Below are 17,344 nucleotides of genomic sequence, written 5' to 3'. Positions count from 1 at the left end.
CAATACCATGCTGTCTTGATGATGACAGCTTTGTAGTAGAGGCTAAAGTCTGGGATTGCGATGCCACTGTTTTGGTTTTCTTCTTCAATATTACTTTGGCTATTCAGGGTCTTTTGTGGTTCCATATGAATTTTAGGATTGCTTGTTCTAGCTTTGAGAAGAATGCTGGTGCAATTTTGATTGGGATTGCATTGAATGTGTAGATAGCTTTGAGTAGTATTCACATTTTAACAATATTTATTTTTCCAACCCATGAGCATGGAATGTTTTTCCATTTCTTTGTATCTTCTTCAATTTCCTTCATAAGCTTTCTATAGTTTTCAGCATACAGATCTTTTACATCTTTGGTTAGGTTTCTTCCTAGGTATTTTATGCTTCTTGGTGCAATTGTGAATGGTGCAATCCGTTTCTTTATTTGTCTTTGTGTTGCTTCATTATTAGTTTATAAGAATGCAACTGATTTCTGTACATTGATTTTATATCCTGCGACTTTGCCGAATTCATGTATCGGTTGTAGCAGACTTTTGGTGGAGTCTATCGGATTTTCCATGTATAATATCATGTCATCTGCAAAAAGTGAAAGCTTAACTTCATCTTTGCCAATTTTGATGCCTTTGATTTCCTTTTGTTGTCTGATTGCTGATGATGCTAGAACTTCCAACACTATGTTAAACAACAGCGGTGAGAGTGGACATCCCTGTCGTGTTCCTGATCTCAGGGAGAAAGCTCTCAGTTTTTCCCCACTGAGGATGATATTAGCTGTGGGCTTTTCATAAATGGCTTTTATGATGTTTAAGTATGTTCCTTCTATCCCGACTTTCTCAAGGGTTTTTATTAAGAAAGGGTGCTGAATTTTGTCACAGGCCTTTTCTGCATCGATTGACAGGATCATATGGTTCTTATCTTTTCTTTTATTAATGTGATGTATCACGTTGATTGATTTGCGGATGTTGAACCAGCCCTGCAGCCCAGGAATGAATCCCACTTGATCGTGGTGAATAATTCTTTTTATATGCCGTTGAATTTGATTTGCTAGTATATTATTGAGAATTTTTGCATCCATATTCATCAGGGATATTGGCCTGTAGTTCTCTTTTTTTTACTGGGTCTCTGTCTGGTTTAGGAATGAAAGTAATGCTGGCTTCATAGAATGAGTCTGGAAGGTTTCCTTCCCTTTCTATTTTTTGGGATAGCTTAAGAAGGATAAGTATTATCTCTGCTTTAAACATCTGGTAGAATTCCCCTGGGGAGCCATCTGGTCCTGGACTCTTATTTGGTGGGAGATTTTTGATAACTGATTCAATTTCTTCGTTAGTTTTGGGTCTGTTCAAGTTTTCTATTTCTTCCTGTTTGAGTTTTGGAAGTGTGTAGGTGTTTAGGAATTTGTCTATTTCTTCCAGGTTTTCCAGTTTGTTGGCATATAATTTTTCATAGTATTCCCTGATAGTTGCTTGTATTTCTGAGGGATTGGTTGTAATAATTCCATTTTCATTCATGATTTTATCTATTTGGGTCATCTCCCTTTTCTTTTTGAGAAGTCTGGCTAGAGGTTTATCAATTTTGTTTATTTTTTCAAAAAACCAACTCGGTTTCATTGATCTGCTCTACAGTTTTTTTTTTTAGATTCTATATTGTTTATTTCTGCTCTGATCTTTATTATTTCTCTTCTTCTGCTGGGTTTAGGCTGCCTTTGCTGTTCTGCTTCTATTTCCTTTAGGTGTGCTGTTAGATTTTGTATTTGGGATTTTTCTTGTTTCTGGAGATAGGCCTGGATTGCAATGTATTTTCCTCTCAGGACTGCCTTCGCTGCGTCCCAAAGCATTTGGATTGTTGTATTTTCATTTTCATTTGTTTCCATATATTTTTTAATTTCTTCTCTAATTGCCTGGTTGACCCATTCATTCTTTAGTAGGGTGTTCTTTAACCTCCATGCTTTTGGAGGTTTTCCAGACTTTTTCCTGTGGTTGATTTCAAGCTTCATAGCATTGTGGTCCGAAAGTATGCATGGTATGATCTCAATTCTTGTATACTTATGAAGGGCTGTTTTGTGACCCTGTATGTGATCTATCTTGGAGAATGTTCTATGTGCACTCGAGAAGAAAGTATATTCTGTTGCTTTGGGATGCAGAGTTCTAAATATATCTGTCAAGTCCATCTGATCCAATGTATCATTCAGGGCCCTTGTTTCTTTATTGATCCTGTGTCTAGATGATCTATCTATTGCTATAAGTGGGGTATTAAAATCCCCTGCAATTACCACATTCTGATCAATAAGGTTGCTTATGTTTGTGATTGTTTTATATATTTGGGGGCTCCCGTATTCGGCGCATAGACATTTATAATTGTTAACTCTTCCTGATGGATAGACCCTGTAATGATTATATAACGCCCTTCTTCATCTCTTGTTACAGCCTTAAATTTAAAGTCTAGTTTGTCTGATATAAGTATGGCTACTCCAGCTTTCTTTTGACTTCCAGTAGCATGATAAATAGTTCTCCATCCCCTCACTTTCAATCGGAAGGTGTCCTCAGGTCTAAAATGAGTCTCTTGTAGACAGAAAATAGATGGGTCTTGTTTTTTTATCCATTCTGATACCCTATGACTTTTGGTTGGAGCATTTAGTCCATTTACATTCAGTGTTATTATAGAAAGATATGGGTTTAGAGTCATTGTGATGTCTGTAGGTTTCATGCTTGTAGCGATGTCTCTGGTACTTTGTCTCACAGGATCCCCCCTAGGATGTCTTGTAGGGCTGGTTTAGTGGTGATGAATTCTTTCAGTTTTTGTGTGTTTGGGAAGACCTTTATCTCTCCTCCTATTCTAAATGACAGACTTGCTGGATAAAGGATTTTGCTGCATAGTTTTTCTGTTCATCACATTGAAGATTTCCTGCCATTCCTTTCTGGCCTGCCAAGTTTCAGTAGAGAGATCAGTTGCTAGTCTTATCGGTCTCCCTTTGTATGTTAGAGCACGTTTACCCCTTGCTGCTTTCAGAATTTTCTCTTTATCCTTGTATTTTGCCAGTTTCACTATGATATGCCAGTTTCACTATGATACGTCTGAAGGGAGTTCTCTGTGCCTCTTGGATTTCAATGCCTTTTTCCTTCCCCAGATCAGGGAAGTTCTTAGCTATGATTTGTTCAAGTACACCTTCAGCCCCTTTCTCTCTCTTCCTCTTGTGGAATTCCTATTATATGGATATTGTTCTGTTTCATTGCATCACTTAGTTCTCTAATTCTCCCCTCACACTCCTGGATTTTTTTTTATCTCTCTTTTTCTCAGCTTCCTCTTTTTCCATAATTTTATCTTCTAATTCACCTATTCTCACCTCTGCCTCTTCAATCTGAATGGTGGTCGCCTCCATTTTAGTTTGCACCTCATTTATAGCATTTTTTAGCTCCTCCTGACTGTTTCTTAGCCCCTTGAGCTCTATAGCAATAGATTCTCTGCTGTCCTGTATGCTTTTTTTCAAGCCCAGCGATTAATTTTATGACTATTATTCTAAATTCTTGTTCTGTTATATTGCTTAAATCGTGTTTGATCAATTCATTTAGCTGTCGCTACTTCCCGGAGTTTCTTTTGAGGGGAATTCTTCCGTTTCGTCATTTTGGATAGTCCCTGGGGTGGCGTGGAACTGCAGGGCACTTCCCCCCTGCTGTCTGGAGTAACTTCTGTTGGTGGGCGGGGCCGCAGTCAGACCCGATGTCTGCCCCCAGCCCACTGCTGGGGCCACAGTCAGACTGGTGTGTACCTTCTCTTCCCCTCTCCCAGGAGCAGGACTCACCGTGGAGTGGGGTGGCCTCTGTCTGGGCTGCTTGCACCCTGCCAGGCTTGTGGTGCTGCTTCGATGGGATCTGGCGTATTAGCCGGGGCAGATCTGCAAGGTGCACGGGGGCGGGAGGGGCAGGCTCAGCTCGCTTTGCCTTTGGTGATCCGCTTTGGGAGGGGTCCCGTGGCACCGGGAGGGAGGCAGACCCGTTGGAGGGATGGATCCGCAGAAGCACAGCGTTGGGTGTTTGCGCGGTGCAAGCAAGTTCCCTGGCGGGAACTGGTTCCTTTTGGGATTTTGGCTGGGGGATGGGAGAGGGAGATGGCGCTGGCCAGCGCCTTTGTTCCCCCGCCGAGCTGAGCTCTGTCTTCCGGGGCTCAACACCTCTCCCTCCCGGTGTCCTCTCGCCCTCCTGCTCTCCGAGCAGAGCTGTCGACTTATAACATCCCAGATGTTAAGTCCTGCTGGCTGTCAGAACTCACGCAGTCCGGCCCCTCTGCTTTTGCAGGCCAGATTCGGGAGCTCTGCCTGGCCGGGCGGGCTGCCCCTCCACCGCCCCGGCTCCCTCCCCCCAGTCTGTGTAGCGTGCACTGCGTCTCTGTCCTTCCTACCCCCTTCCGTGGGCCTCTCGTCTAGGCTCGGCTCCAGAGAGTCCATTCTGCTCGTCTTCGGGCGGTTTTCTGGGTTATTTAGGCAGATGCGGGTGGAATCTGAGCAGTCAGCAGGACGAGGTGAGCCCAGCGTCCTCCTACGCCGCCACCTTCCTCCGGTCTCCCAGCCTCTCGAAAACCCAGCCCAACCCATGCAGTAGACCTCTGGCAGTGTTTTCCCTCTCGGCCCGCCGCTTCCTCGGACGTCTTCCCTCCGCGGACCGTGGCTCCCGGGGGCTGTCCTGTCCGTACCGGCGCCGCTGCCCCCGGCGCCCCCCATCCCTGCCTTCTCAGCCTCTCCAACGCGGGCTCTCCCCTCCCCTGGTTTGGGGCCCCACGGCCAGGCCGATGACGCCCATGACAGCAGGACCACTTCCCGGGCACTTCCCACGGGCCGGTGCTGTCCCGCAGCACACCCGGCTCACACGGGCTTAGCGGTCGGCCCCAGGCCCCACGACGCCTAAGTGGCGGGGGCAGAATTCGAACCCAGCTCTTTCCGAGTCCAGGCCCTTGTCCCTCTCAAGGCTGAAAGACGGGCCGCGCTGAGAGAGCTTCTCCTCCCGGGACACGTTTGCTCAGGACAACCTGGAGGTGTAGGAAGCTTCTGGCAGGCCGGGTGCAGCGACGCTCGGGCCTCAGGCCTCGGAGCTCCCCTGCTCACCCCTCCCTCGCCCCCATCGCGTTCCCGGCCACCAGAAACTCGTAACAAAAGCACCTTCTCAGTGGGGGCCGGAAGGACCTTTCCCAAATGCTAACCCGCCGTGAGGCCCCCTCCCCAGCGCCAAATGTGGGAAGGGTCCCACATCCTGGCGCGTCCCCTCTGCCGCCACCCGCTCCCTGCCCTTCACTCCCACGGCCTCCGGCCATCGGTCCCGAAGCCCTCACCGCCCCTCGTCTGCGCACGAGTGCTGCCCTCGCCAGTGTGCTCTGACCTCCAGTCTTGACTGCAGGTGGCCTCCCGGTGCCTAGGGCAGCACGTGAAGCACCGCGAGTCCTCAACAAATGCTGGCGGCTGGAATGTAGGGACCAGCGGCTGGAATTTTGCTGTGGGTTTGGTTTTTTTTAATATAATTTGTTGTCAAGTTAGCTAACAGTGCGCTCTTGGTTTGGGGGGGTAGATTCCCCTGATTCGGCACTTGAGTACAACGCTCGGGGCCCATCCCAACAAGCGTCCCCCCCATGCCCATCGTCCACTTTCCCCTCTCCCCCACCTCTCATCCACCCAGTTTGTCCTCTGTGCTTCAGAGTCTCTTATGGTTCACCTCCCTCCCTCCCTCCGTGTTTTTTTTTTTTTAATTTTTTTTTTCAACGTTTATTTATCTTTGGAACAGAGAGAGACAGAGCATGAACGGGGGAGGGGCAGAGAGAGAGGGAGACACAGAATCGGAAACAGGCTCCAGGCTCCGAGCCGTCAGCCCAGAGCCCGACGCGGGGCTCGAACTCCCGGACCGCGAGATCGTGACCTGGCTGAAGTCGGACGCTTAACTGACTGCGCCACCCAGGCGCCCCCCTCCCTCTGTGTTTGTAACTAATTTTTACCCCTTCCCTTCCCCCATGGTCTTCTGTTAAGTTTTTCAAGTTCCACATAGGAGTGAAAACCTATGACATCTGTCTTTCTCTGCCTGACGTATTTCACTCTTGCTGTGGGTTTTAAAATAGTGAACACCGTTGGGGCACCTGGGTGGCTCAGTCGGTCGAGCCTCCGACTTCGGCTCAGGTCGCGATCTCGCAGCTCGTGGGTTCCAGCCCCACATCGGCTCACTGCTGTCCACGCAGAACCTGCTTCAGATCCTCTGTCCCCCCCCTCCCTACCCCTCCCCCACTCATGCCCTCTCTCTCTCTCTCTCAAAAATAGATAAACATTAGAAAAAAAATGAAGTCCTTTCACAAAAGCAACGCACTCTCGATGTACCCCCCAGATGGGAAGCCTGCATGTATCTTGCAAAGTTGTTCAGGCTTCCTAGATGAACGTGTTGACTCAACGTCATTCTAAGCAAAGTATCGATGATAAGTAGTTAAGTGAAAAAAAGGGGCAATATCCACACGTACGAAGAAGGGTACCGTTCACTCTGTCAAGTTTATACCCAAAGAAGATCACCGCAAACACACATGGATCACTAGTTCGTGGCTTGCTTGTTGACACACTCAGAGAGACGTGTTTACAGACGTGTGCAAGAATAAATGGACTCTTCGATGGATACAGGGATGGGCGTGGGGATAGACATGTGGGAAAGGAAATACAGGTAGAATCTAGGCCGTAAGTATTCGTGTGTTAGCTGCAAACTTTTTTCAACCTTGTTGAATATTTGGAAATTTTCATAATGAAAGGTTGGGGAAATACAGAGCAAAGAATAGCAAAACTGAAAATGCATATATAGCATGAGTCCAACTTTAAAAATATGAGCTGAAGGGGCACCTGGGGGGCTCAGTCGGTTGGGTGTCCGACTTCGGCTCAGGTCATGATCTCACGGTCCGTGGGTTCGAGCCCCGCGTCGGGCTCTGTGCTGACAGCTCCGAGCCTGGAGCCCGCCTCGGATTCTGTGTCTCCCTCTCTCTCTGCCCCTCCCCTGCTCAAGCTCTGGCTCTGTCTCTCTCAAAAATAAATAAACATTAAAAAAAATTTTTAAATATGAGCTGAAGACAGATGGGGAGGAAATGGGCTAAAATATTGCCTGTGGTGAAATTATATGTGGTTTTTATTTACTTTTTCATACTCCATGTCCTGACCATATTTTCTTTTTAAAAAAATTGTTTTAATGTTTGTTTATTTTTGAGAGAGAGAGAGAGTGAGAACAGGGGCAGAGAGAAAGAGATACAGAATATGAAGCAGGCTCCAGGCTCCGAGTTGTCAGCACAGAACCCGATGCGGGGCTTCAACTCACCAATCATGAGATGGTGACCTCAGCTGAAGTCGTAGGCTTAACCGACTGAGCCACCCAGGTGCCCCTCTTTTTTTTTTTTTTTAATGTCTATGTATTTCTTCGTTTTGAGAGAGGGCCCGCGTGCACACACGCATGAGTGGGGGAGGGGCAGAGAGAGAGGGAGACAGAGAATCCCAAGCAGGCTCCGTGGCTGCCAGGGGGCTCAAACCCACAAACAGTGAGATCAGCACCTGAGCCAAGAGTAAGAGTTGGGCCCTTAACAAACTGAGCCACGCTGGTGCCCTGAGCATGTTTCAATTTTTAATAATAAACTTATATATGATATCTTTATCACTATGCAAAGAACGCTTTGGGGTTTTAGAAATGACTCTACATTCAGGAGCATTCTTCCATTTCTCCACGAGAGGGCGGCATAAGCACAGCAAATAGCAAAAATGCGTTGAAAGTATTCAGTCTGAAATTGAATGCTGCTGTTAGTTCACCAGTTTTTTTTTTTTTTATGTTTATTTGTTCATTTTTGAGAGAGAGAGAGAGAGAAAGCGGGAGAGGGCAGAGAGAGAAGAGAGTTTCAAGCAGGCTCCTTGCTGTCAGCTCAGAGTGAGAATCAGGGCTTGATCTCAGGAACCGTGAGATCATGACCTGAGCCAAAATCAAGAGTCGGACACTTAACCGACTCAGCCACCCAGTCCCCCCCCCGCCCCCGATTTTCTTTTTACAATATCCAGGGACTACTATCACCATAATCCAAAGGGTATCGCTGCCCACCCACTCACCCTCTGGCCAAGCCAGAAAGGCCCGTTGGGCATCAGTGTCTCACAGGTGTGCTCCCTCCTCGTGGCTGTGGCTTTGAACACCTCCTGGGTCCCCAGAGCCCTCTAAGCACAGCTCTAGACATCCGTCCACCTTGGCTTCTCAGGAGATGACCAAACCTACCACTGACTTGAGTTCTCAGGCTACGCCCCACCCTGTCTGTATCTCTGCCCATCACGGGGCTACCGCAGCCTCTTGTTCCAACCATACCCTGTTGCTCCCTGTAGTTTTTGTCAGTTACTTCGAATGTCTTATTTTAAATGATCTTTGCCTAGAAACTGAAAAGGAAGAATTTACAAATTTTTCTATGTGACGATGTAAAATCCCTGCTCAGGGAAGGAAGGAAGGGAGGAAGGGAGAGAGGGAGGGAGGGAAAGAGGGAAGGAAGGAAAGAATTATGAAATGACATTTGCGAGAAATATATTTGCAACATACATGACAAAGGGCTGATTTGCCTAATTTATACAGAGCTCAGAATCAAATGTCAAAAAAAAAAGGAAGATGAAGAAAAGCAGATGAAAAACCCAATAGAAAAAAAAAGGATGGGGGCGCCTGGGTGGCGCAGTCGGTTAAGCGTCCGACTTCAGCCAGGTCACGATCTCGCGGTCCGTGAGTTCGAGCCCCGCGTCGGGCTCTGGGCTGATGGCTCAGAGCCTGGAGCCTGTTTCCGATTCTGTGTCTCCCTCTCTCTCTGCCCCTCCCCCGTTCATACTCTGTCTCTCTCTGTCCCAAAGAAAATAAATAAACGTTGAAAAAAAAATAAAAAAAAAAATAAAATTTCCTTTAAAAAAAAAAAAGGATGAAGTAAACAAAAGGGTACAAAGAAATCTAAGTCACCAACACACAGGGAAAAGCTGTTGTACCTCACTGGTCACAGAAGACACGCAAACCAAAACGATAACGGAGTAGAATTTCTTACCTTGCAAATTGCCAAAAGTGAATTGAAGTTGGGTGACACCCGGTGGTGTTGAGGATGGCACATTGGGAAATGAGCACTCATGCTCATTTGAAAAGCGCGTGCTTGTCGAAAAGCACGAAGGGATGCAACTTTCTGAAGGACCATTTGACAACATCGATGAAATTTACCAATGCATGTAGCCACCAAGCTACGCCCTGTTTGGAACTTACACTGTAGAAATATTTATATTTCTATATATGTATATGGAAGTTACATTATAGAAAATTTTATCATACCAAAAAAAACCCAAAGCGAAACAAAAACACAAAAACAAAACAAGGAGCTTGCAGCAACTGAAGTATCTGAACAGGGCAAAATTACTAGATATTTATAAACATGAAGAGGCTTGATGATAGGTTAAAGAAGCAAGAATCAAATACCAAAATCAAGTTCAAAGTTGGCACCCATGTAGCAGAAAAGTAGACTTTAGGGGCACCTGGGTGGCTCAGTTAAACGTCCGACTTCAGCTCAGTTCATGATCTCACGGTACCTGAGTTCGAGCCCCGTTTCGGGCTTTCTGCTATCAGTGCAGAGCCGGCTTCAGATCCTCTGTCCTTCTCTCTCTCTGCCCCTCCTCTGCTAGTGCTCACTTTCTCTCTCTCTGTCAAAAACAAATAAACATTAAAAAAAAAAAGTAGACTTCATACTGAAAGAACTATAGTGCCCTGATCTTTGTTTGTATCTCTTCTGCCTGGGAACTCAGAATCCTGACCCAATGGTGAAATGAGATCATGTGTGATTTCTTTTTCTTCTGTTGTACTTTCCTGGGTACTCTAAATTTTATGTAATGAGCATGTGTCGATTTTTAATAATAAAAGTATATATAATATCTTCATCACTATGTAAAGAACACTAGGAATTTATAAATTACATTCATGAGCATTCTTCCGTTTCTCCACGAGAGGGCGGCATAAGCACAGCAAATAGCAAAAATGCTTTCAAGGTATTTGGTCTGAAGTCGAACACTGCTGTTAATTGGTCAGTTTGGTTTTTTTTTTTTCATATTTACTTATACATTATTGAGAGAGAGAAAGAGAGAGAGGGAAAGAGAGAGAGCGCGCAGGGGAGAGTCAGAGAGAGACAGAGAGAGAGAATCCCAAGCAGGCGCCTCACTGTCAGCTCAGAGCCCGATTCGGGACTTGATCCCATGAACCGTGAGATCATGACCTGAGCTGAAATCAAGAGTTGGACCCTGAGCCGTCCAGGCGCCCGGAGCATGTGTCAGTTTTTCATAATATTATTATATATGATATCTTTATCACTATGCGAAGAACGCTTTGGGGTTTTAGAAATGCCTCTACACATTCAGGAGCATTCTTCCATTTCTCCACGAGAGGGCGGCATAAGCACAGCAAATAGCAAAAATGCGTTGAAAGTATTCCGTCTGAAATTGAATGCTGCTGTTAGTTCACCAGTTTTTTTTTTTTTTTTATGTTTATTTGTTCATTTTTGAGAGAGAGAGAGAGAGAGAGAGAAAGCGGGAGAGGGCAGAGAGAGAAGAAGAGAGAGAGTCTCAAGCAGGTTCCTTGCTGTCAGCTCAGAGTGAGGTTCAGGGCTTGATCTCATGAACCGTGAGATTATGCCCTGAGCCAAAATCAAGAGTCAGATGCATAACCGACTCAGCCACCCAGGCGCCCCTCGTTATTTATTTTGACGCGTTACTTGCACAAGCAAATTGTTCATTAAATTGTTTATTTGCATGACAAAATGTGTAGTCATGGTAAAAATTGATATACAGGAGAAAACACAAGTCACCTATGGTCACACTCCTCATATGTAGCCAAAGTTGACAATCTGGCATTTATATTCATGTTTATAGGTGCGTGGTGGAAAGAGGAAGCTACGGGTTTTTAAATAAAATGTGCCCACCCGTACAATTGTTTTGTAATCCGCCCTTTTGCACCAAATGTTGCACCAAATGTCTCTTGAGGATCTCGTTTCCCTAAATTCTTTGACATGGTGGTTTTTCAAGGTGCCGTGGTGTTCCAGCTGGTGGATACATTGTACCTTGCTTAACTGACTTACCCTGGTCATTTAGGCTGTTCTTTTTTTTTTTTTTTTAATTAATTTATTTAAATTTTTTTTAAACATTTATTTATTTTTGAGACAGAGAGAGACAGAGCATGAACGGGGGAGGGTCAGAGAGAGAGGGAGACACAGAATCTGAAACAGGCTCCAGGCTCTGAGCGGTCAGCACAGAGCCCGACGCGGGGCTCGAACTCACGGACCCGGGAGATCATGATCTGAGCTGAAGTCGGATGCTTAACCGACTGAGCCACCCAGGTGCCCCAACATTTATTTTTGAGACAGAGAGAGACAGAGGATGAGCAGGGGAGGGCCAGAGAGAGAGGGAGACACAGAACCTGAAACAGGCTCCGGGCTCGGAGCTGTCAGCACAGAACCCGATGCGGGGCTCGAACTCACGGGCTGCGAGATCATGACCTGAGCCGAAGTCGGACACCCAACCGACTGAGCCATCCAGGCGCCCCTCATTTAGGCTGTTCTAACCATCTTTAAATTACAAAAGATTTCCCATGTACAAAATACACAAGGAAAAAGAATGGTCACCCAATTAATCACTGCTCAGATTTGATACATGTTAATTTTTGCCATCTCTGCTTCAGATATTTTTTAAAAGATTTTAAGTAATCTCTACACCCAGTGTGGGGCTCGAACTTAACAACCTTGAGATCAAGAGTCACACGCTCCACTGCCAGGTGCCCCTGCTTCAGATTTTTTTTTTTTTAATTTTTTAACGGTTTATTTATTTTTGAAGAAGAGACAGAGTTAGCAGGGTAGGGGTGGGGTGGGGGGGGACACACAAAATCCGAAGCAGGCTCCAGGCTCTGAGCTGTCAGCACAGAGCCCGATGCGGGGCTCGAACCCACAAGCCATGAGATCATGACCTGAGCCCAAGTCGGACACTTAACCAACTGAGCCACCCAGGCGCCCCCAGATATTTTTAAGAAAGAAAAGTTTATAGGTAGAGTTGAAGGTCCCTCTGGCCAGTTCATTTCTATCCTTCATCCCAATAGTCACCTCTAACATGAAGTTGATGTTTATTTTTCCTATCCTTGATCTCACACTTTAATTGCAAAAATATGTTCCATAAACAACATAGTAGTGTTCTGAGTTTTAAGATTCTACGCGTAAACGGAATCACGAGGGCATATCCTTTATTCACTTAATATTGTGATTTTGAGATTTACTCAAGTTGATATAGACCCAGGTAAGTTTAACTGCCCCAAGATATTATCATTTATACATAGAATTCATTAACACACTGCCCCATTGATAATCATGTAGGTTGGTTCTGACAATCACTGCTTTTTGTGATGGGGCAGGTGGACAGGAGTCTCTCTAGGGGTCAGCTCATACTGAGCTGAGTTTGGCATTCCAAGAAGGGCCGATTCAAAGGGGCGAGCCTCTTCAGTCCTACCGGGTCCTGCTGAGTCACACTGTCGAATGACTGTGGTTTCCAGGTCAGCCAGTCTTTTTTAATTATTATTCTTTTGAAGTTTATTTATTTATCTAAATAATCTCTACACCCACCGTGGGGCTTAGGCTCACAGCCACGAGATCAAACGTCACAGGCTCCTCCAGCTGAGCCAGCCAAGTGCCCCCAGGTCAGCCAGCCTTGAAGGAGTGTCCCCTTTCCCCACCTCCACTGTGTGGTAGGACCCGTAGCTTTAAGCATCATGGAGATGAAGCGTTTATTCGTGGTCACGGGGCAGCAAGGTTTGTCTCTTGCGAATTCCCTACCCATGGCCTTTGCTAACTATGCACTTGAGTTACTCGTCTTTTTCTTGCTGACTTGTATACGTTGTATACGTATTTCTGATTCACACCGGGTCTCTGCAAGACGCACGTGGCAACGCACAAGCCCAATAATTTAAGGAGGGCTCGATAAAGGTGAGGGGTAGGGCGGCCAGCAAGGTGGGCAACCTCAGGCCTGAAGTGGCCGATGTTCAACAACAGTTCTCCCCGGATTTCTGGGTGTTTCCACACGGTCCCGCTCTGCCGAGCAAAGGGCACTGACGAGCTTGTCCGGGGATGATTGGATAGCAGCCGGCCTTGAGAGCTGGACTCGATGGAGATGAGAACATCGAGAACATCGCCCTCCCGGGAGACATTCCAGGATCCGAAAGCCAGCTCCTGCCGGTCCGGGAGACCTTTGCTTACCTTCCCCTGTGGCCCCTGAGGGGGTTTGGTTTGCTTGCATTCCAGATGAGGTCATCTCTCCGGAGGGGAGGATGGGCAGGCCATTAGCAGGTCCCTGTCTTGTAGTGCGTCCCCCCCCCCCCCCCCACCGCGTGCAGGCGAGCGTCGCCCTGTGGGAACTGGGGAGCTGCTGCCGGCTCCAGAGAGTGTTCTGGCCGCTGCTTGTTGCTCAGCTAAATCCTGTGCCTCTGACCAGGGCTCCGGCGCTTCCCGGCCAGAGATGCCCACGAAACGGGGGCGGGCCGACTGGTTAGCCTGCGGGAGGGCACGGTCTCAGACCGCAGCTTCCGACTCGCCGGCAACGACAGCGGGGCCCGGGAAGGGCGGCCGGCCGGCTGGCCGCAGCCGCGCTCGACCGCGCGACTCAGCAGGAGCCGAGCTGGGCGGAGGGACGCGGCCAGCTTCCTCCGCGGGGGCGGAGCCAGGGCCAGAAGCTCACACGCCGGCCGGCGGATCTCCCACGGAGGCTCCGCCCCCCCGGAAACCGGTGGGAACGGAGCGCCCGCTCCCAGGGCCCGCCTCCCGGGCGCCGCGTGGGGAAGGCTGGGAAACGGACGGCCCGGGAAAGGCGGAAAGGCGACCGGCGCGGCCGAGGGTTTTGTGCTCGGCAGATGTTTTCCCTTGGACTGTGGCTTGCCTTTCCCTCCAGAAACGTGGTCCCCTTGCTACTGATACTTTGGGGATGTGTGCAGACTTGCTTTGCATACTTTTCCCAGGTCTGTATTTGTAAATGTTCCACGTGTGTATTGACTAATCGCTGTGTGCTGGTTCCTGCGTCTGCCCCGTTAGCGCAGGGTGAGCAACAACGATAATAGTAACCGACCGGAGCAGGGTGTAGCCGGGTTGGTTTAAAAAAAAAAAAAAAAAAAAAAAAAAGGTGGAACTATGCCGGTTGACTCTTGATTTCAGCTCAGGTGGTGATCTCACGGCTCGTGGGTTCCAGCCCTGCGTCGGGCCCTGTGCTGACAGCGTGGAGCCTACTTGGGATTTTCTCTCTCTCTGTCTCCAAATAAATAAATAAACTTTAAAAAAAAAATGTTTTTTTAAAGTGGAACTACACTCCTTGGCAATAACCACGTGCAGGAGGGCAGGCCTTTCTGTGAGTTAGAACGTTCTGGGCCGTAAGGGTCAGAAACCGTGGCTCAGCTGGATCAAACAGTAAGGAAAGTTAGAGCTCTTTTAGCAAGCCCAGATGTAGCTGTCTTCCAGGCTGGTTGAATCTTCAGCATCATGATGTTACCGTGGACCTAGACTTTTCCATTTCTCTGCTATCGTTTCCATTAGTTTAATGAGCATGCTGGGAGCAAGACATTTGTAGCAGTTCCAGGAGCCTCGTCCAAACTTGACAGTGTCAAGAGGAAGAGATAAATGATAGTGTCCTTGCCTTTGTCTTGAAAAGAGAGGAGACTTCTCCCACAGCCTTCTTAGCCGACTGCCCATCGCGTGGCTGAAGCTGGGTCACACTGGTTTTCCTGACGCCGTGACTAACAAGACAGAAGATAGTAAGTTACTCATGTTGAGCTGATTCTTAGAGCAGGAGAGGGACTTGGTTTTCCCTTCAAGAGACTGGCTGCGCAGGGCAGAGGTGGATAGCTGAACAATATTTGGATTCTCTCAGGTAGGAAGGAGAGTAGGCGGATGCTGGGTAGGCAACCCAAAGCCTTCACTACGGGTGACCAAACCCTTGAGCTCCACAGTTAAACACCAAACGATCCAATTAAAAAAATCTAGGTAAAAGACGTGAAGAGATATTTCACTGAAGAAGATACACAGACGGCAAACGGATGAAAAGGCGCTCAATTTCATTAGCTGTTTGGGAAATACAAATTAAAACCGCGGTGAGATATTATCGCACACCTATCAGAAAGGCTAAAATGTAAAAACAATGGCAGTAGTGACAACACCAAATGCTGGCGAGGCGTGGAGAAACCTGACCGTTCCGACGTTAGTAATAGGAATGTGAAATAGTGCAGCCACTGTAGAAAATACTTTGGCAGTTTCTTAGAAGCCTGAACATAGGCTTACCCTATGAAATTCTAATTTCGGTGTCAATAGAGGCAGTCTTCCTGGTACACACCCATAACCATTCGTTTACATATTGTGTAAATACGTGAGGCCGTGGCTGCTTTCACGCTCCAACGGTGGAGACGAGTAGTTGTGACACAGACCTATGGCCTGCAATGACTAAAAGGTTTACAATCCGACCATTTACAGAAGAGCTTTGCTGACCCTCGTTTTAGGCAAGATCAGCCCAAACACAGGCACACAACGATACCGTCACGGAGATCCAATGAACCACAACTACACGCAACAACGTGAGTGAATCCCACGGACATACAGCTGATAACAAGAAGCTAGAAACAAAAAAAATACACAGAGTACGCATCCCAGTGGTAGCACATTTAAAAACAGGCCTGACCGTCCCCATGCTGATTGTAACCCCGAGGGACAGCCAGTTCAGCGCCCGGAAGGGGCCGGGACAGGGCATCTCGAGCGCCCATCTGGTGCCAGTTCAGCGGGTGAGTTCACTTCGTAAAAATTCACGGAGGCTTCCGCTTACAATCTGCACGCTTACTTGTGGGAAGCTATGCTTCGACGAAGACTGCAGGAGAAGACAAGGGATGCGGCACCACTGCTTGGCCACATCTGGGAACAGGTGGGCCCATCAGAGCAGGCCAGGATTTCTTCTGTATTTGCTCCCGTTCTGTTTCTCAGCTCGCCACCCCCCGCCCCATCTCAGCTTTCACTGCTTCCTCACCGCGACCTTTCTAACCCTGCCCTAGCGGGAGGGGCTCCTCTTCATTTCGGCAGACCCACTCTGTGACGGGGAGGAGGTAGGTTGCCGGTGTGCAGGTCTGCGTTCGTCAGAGCTATCTATCGCCACGTGACAAGTCACCTCCCAAACGAATGGCTTAAACGACAACATTTTGTTGTTTGCCCCTGATTCTGCACAGCTGGCCACGATGGAACGTTTAAGAAGCCTTGACGTACGTAGTTGGGCTCCTCGGTGCCCCTTGCCACATAGCCATCTTGAGCCGCCTTATAGCATAGCGGCCTCGGAGTAATCTGATTCCTCACGTGGTGGCTAACTTCCAAGAGCAAGAAAGTGAAAGGGCCCATTCTCCTAAGCGTGGGAATGGACGCCTTAGAACATCACTTCCACCCAGCTTTACAGGGCAACGTAAGTCACGGAGAGGAGAAACAGACTCCCCCTCCTGATACAAGGAACAGAAATGCATGTGTGACCTTCTTTAATCCACCCAGAACTTTATCTAGGATGATAGGGCTGGAGCTTAGCATGCTTCCTGGAGCTCGAGGGTGCTAGGGCTCCAATGATTACAGCAAAAGCCCGGGTCCATCCCAAAGGGGACTTCCGCAGAGACGTTATGTTCCAACCACCCAAGCGCCCCTTGCATTAACTCAACAACAAACACACACATAATTGAATAATTTATAGAGAACCTTTGCGGAATAAGTTGAGTGGGAACTCGGTGGCTTTTCATTTCAAACAAATGCTACTGTGTACCCTGTTGAGCGTGAAACTCAAGCAACCCAACATCACTGCGAGAGTGATTACTGTTACCTGAATTTCCTGTCTAGACCAATGCTTCCCAAATTGTAATGTGCATGGGGATCACCTGGGGATCTTGGTTGTTTTTTTTTTTCCCCAAGTTTATTTACGTATTTTGGGGGGAGGAGAGAGAGCGAGCGTGTGCGAGCGTGGGGAAGGGACAGAGACAGACTGTCCCAAGTGGGCTCTGTGCCGACAGTGTGCCGGGTTGAACTCACAAACCGTGAGATCACGACCCGAGCCGAAATCAAGAGTCAGACGCTTAACAAACTGAGCCACCCAGGCGCCCCAGGGATCTTGTTAAGAAGCAGATTCTGATGTCGCTTCACCAACTGAGCCACCCAGGCGCCCCAGGGATCTTGTTAAGAAGCGGCTTCTGATGTCGTAGGTCTGGAGTGGGGTCTGATGGCGCTGCTCTCAGTGTGGTTGGGCACAATCAGACCACAATGGAATTCAAACAGTCAGAGTTCGGGAACTTCCAAA

This window comes from Herpailurus yagouaroundi, unplaced genomic scaffold, assembly GCF_014898765.1.
Source record: "Herpailurus yagouaroundi ecotype Mexico unplaced genomic scaffold, PumYag 67525, whole genome shotgun sequence".
Taxonomy (NCBI): Eukaryota; Metazoa; Chordata; class Mammalia; order Carnivora; family Felidae; genus Herpailurus; species Herpailurus yagouaroundi.
The sequence above is the reverse complement of the archived record's forward strand: the minus strand, read 5'-3'. Positions refer to the sequence as shown.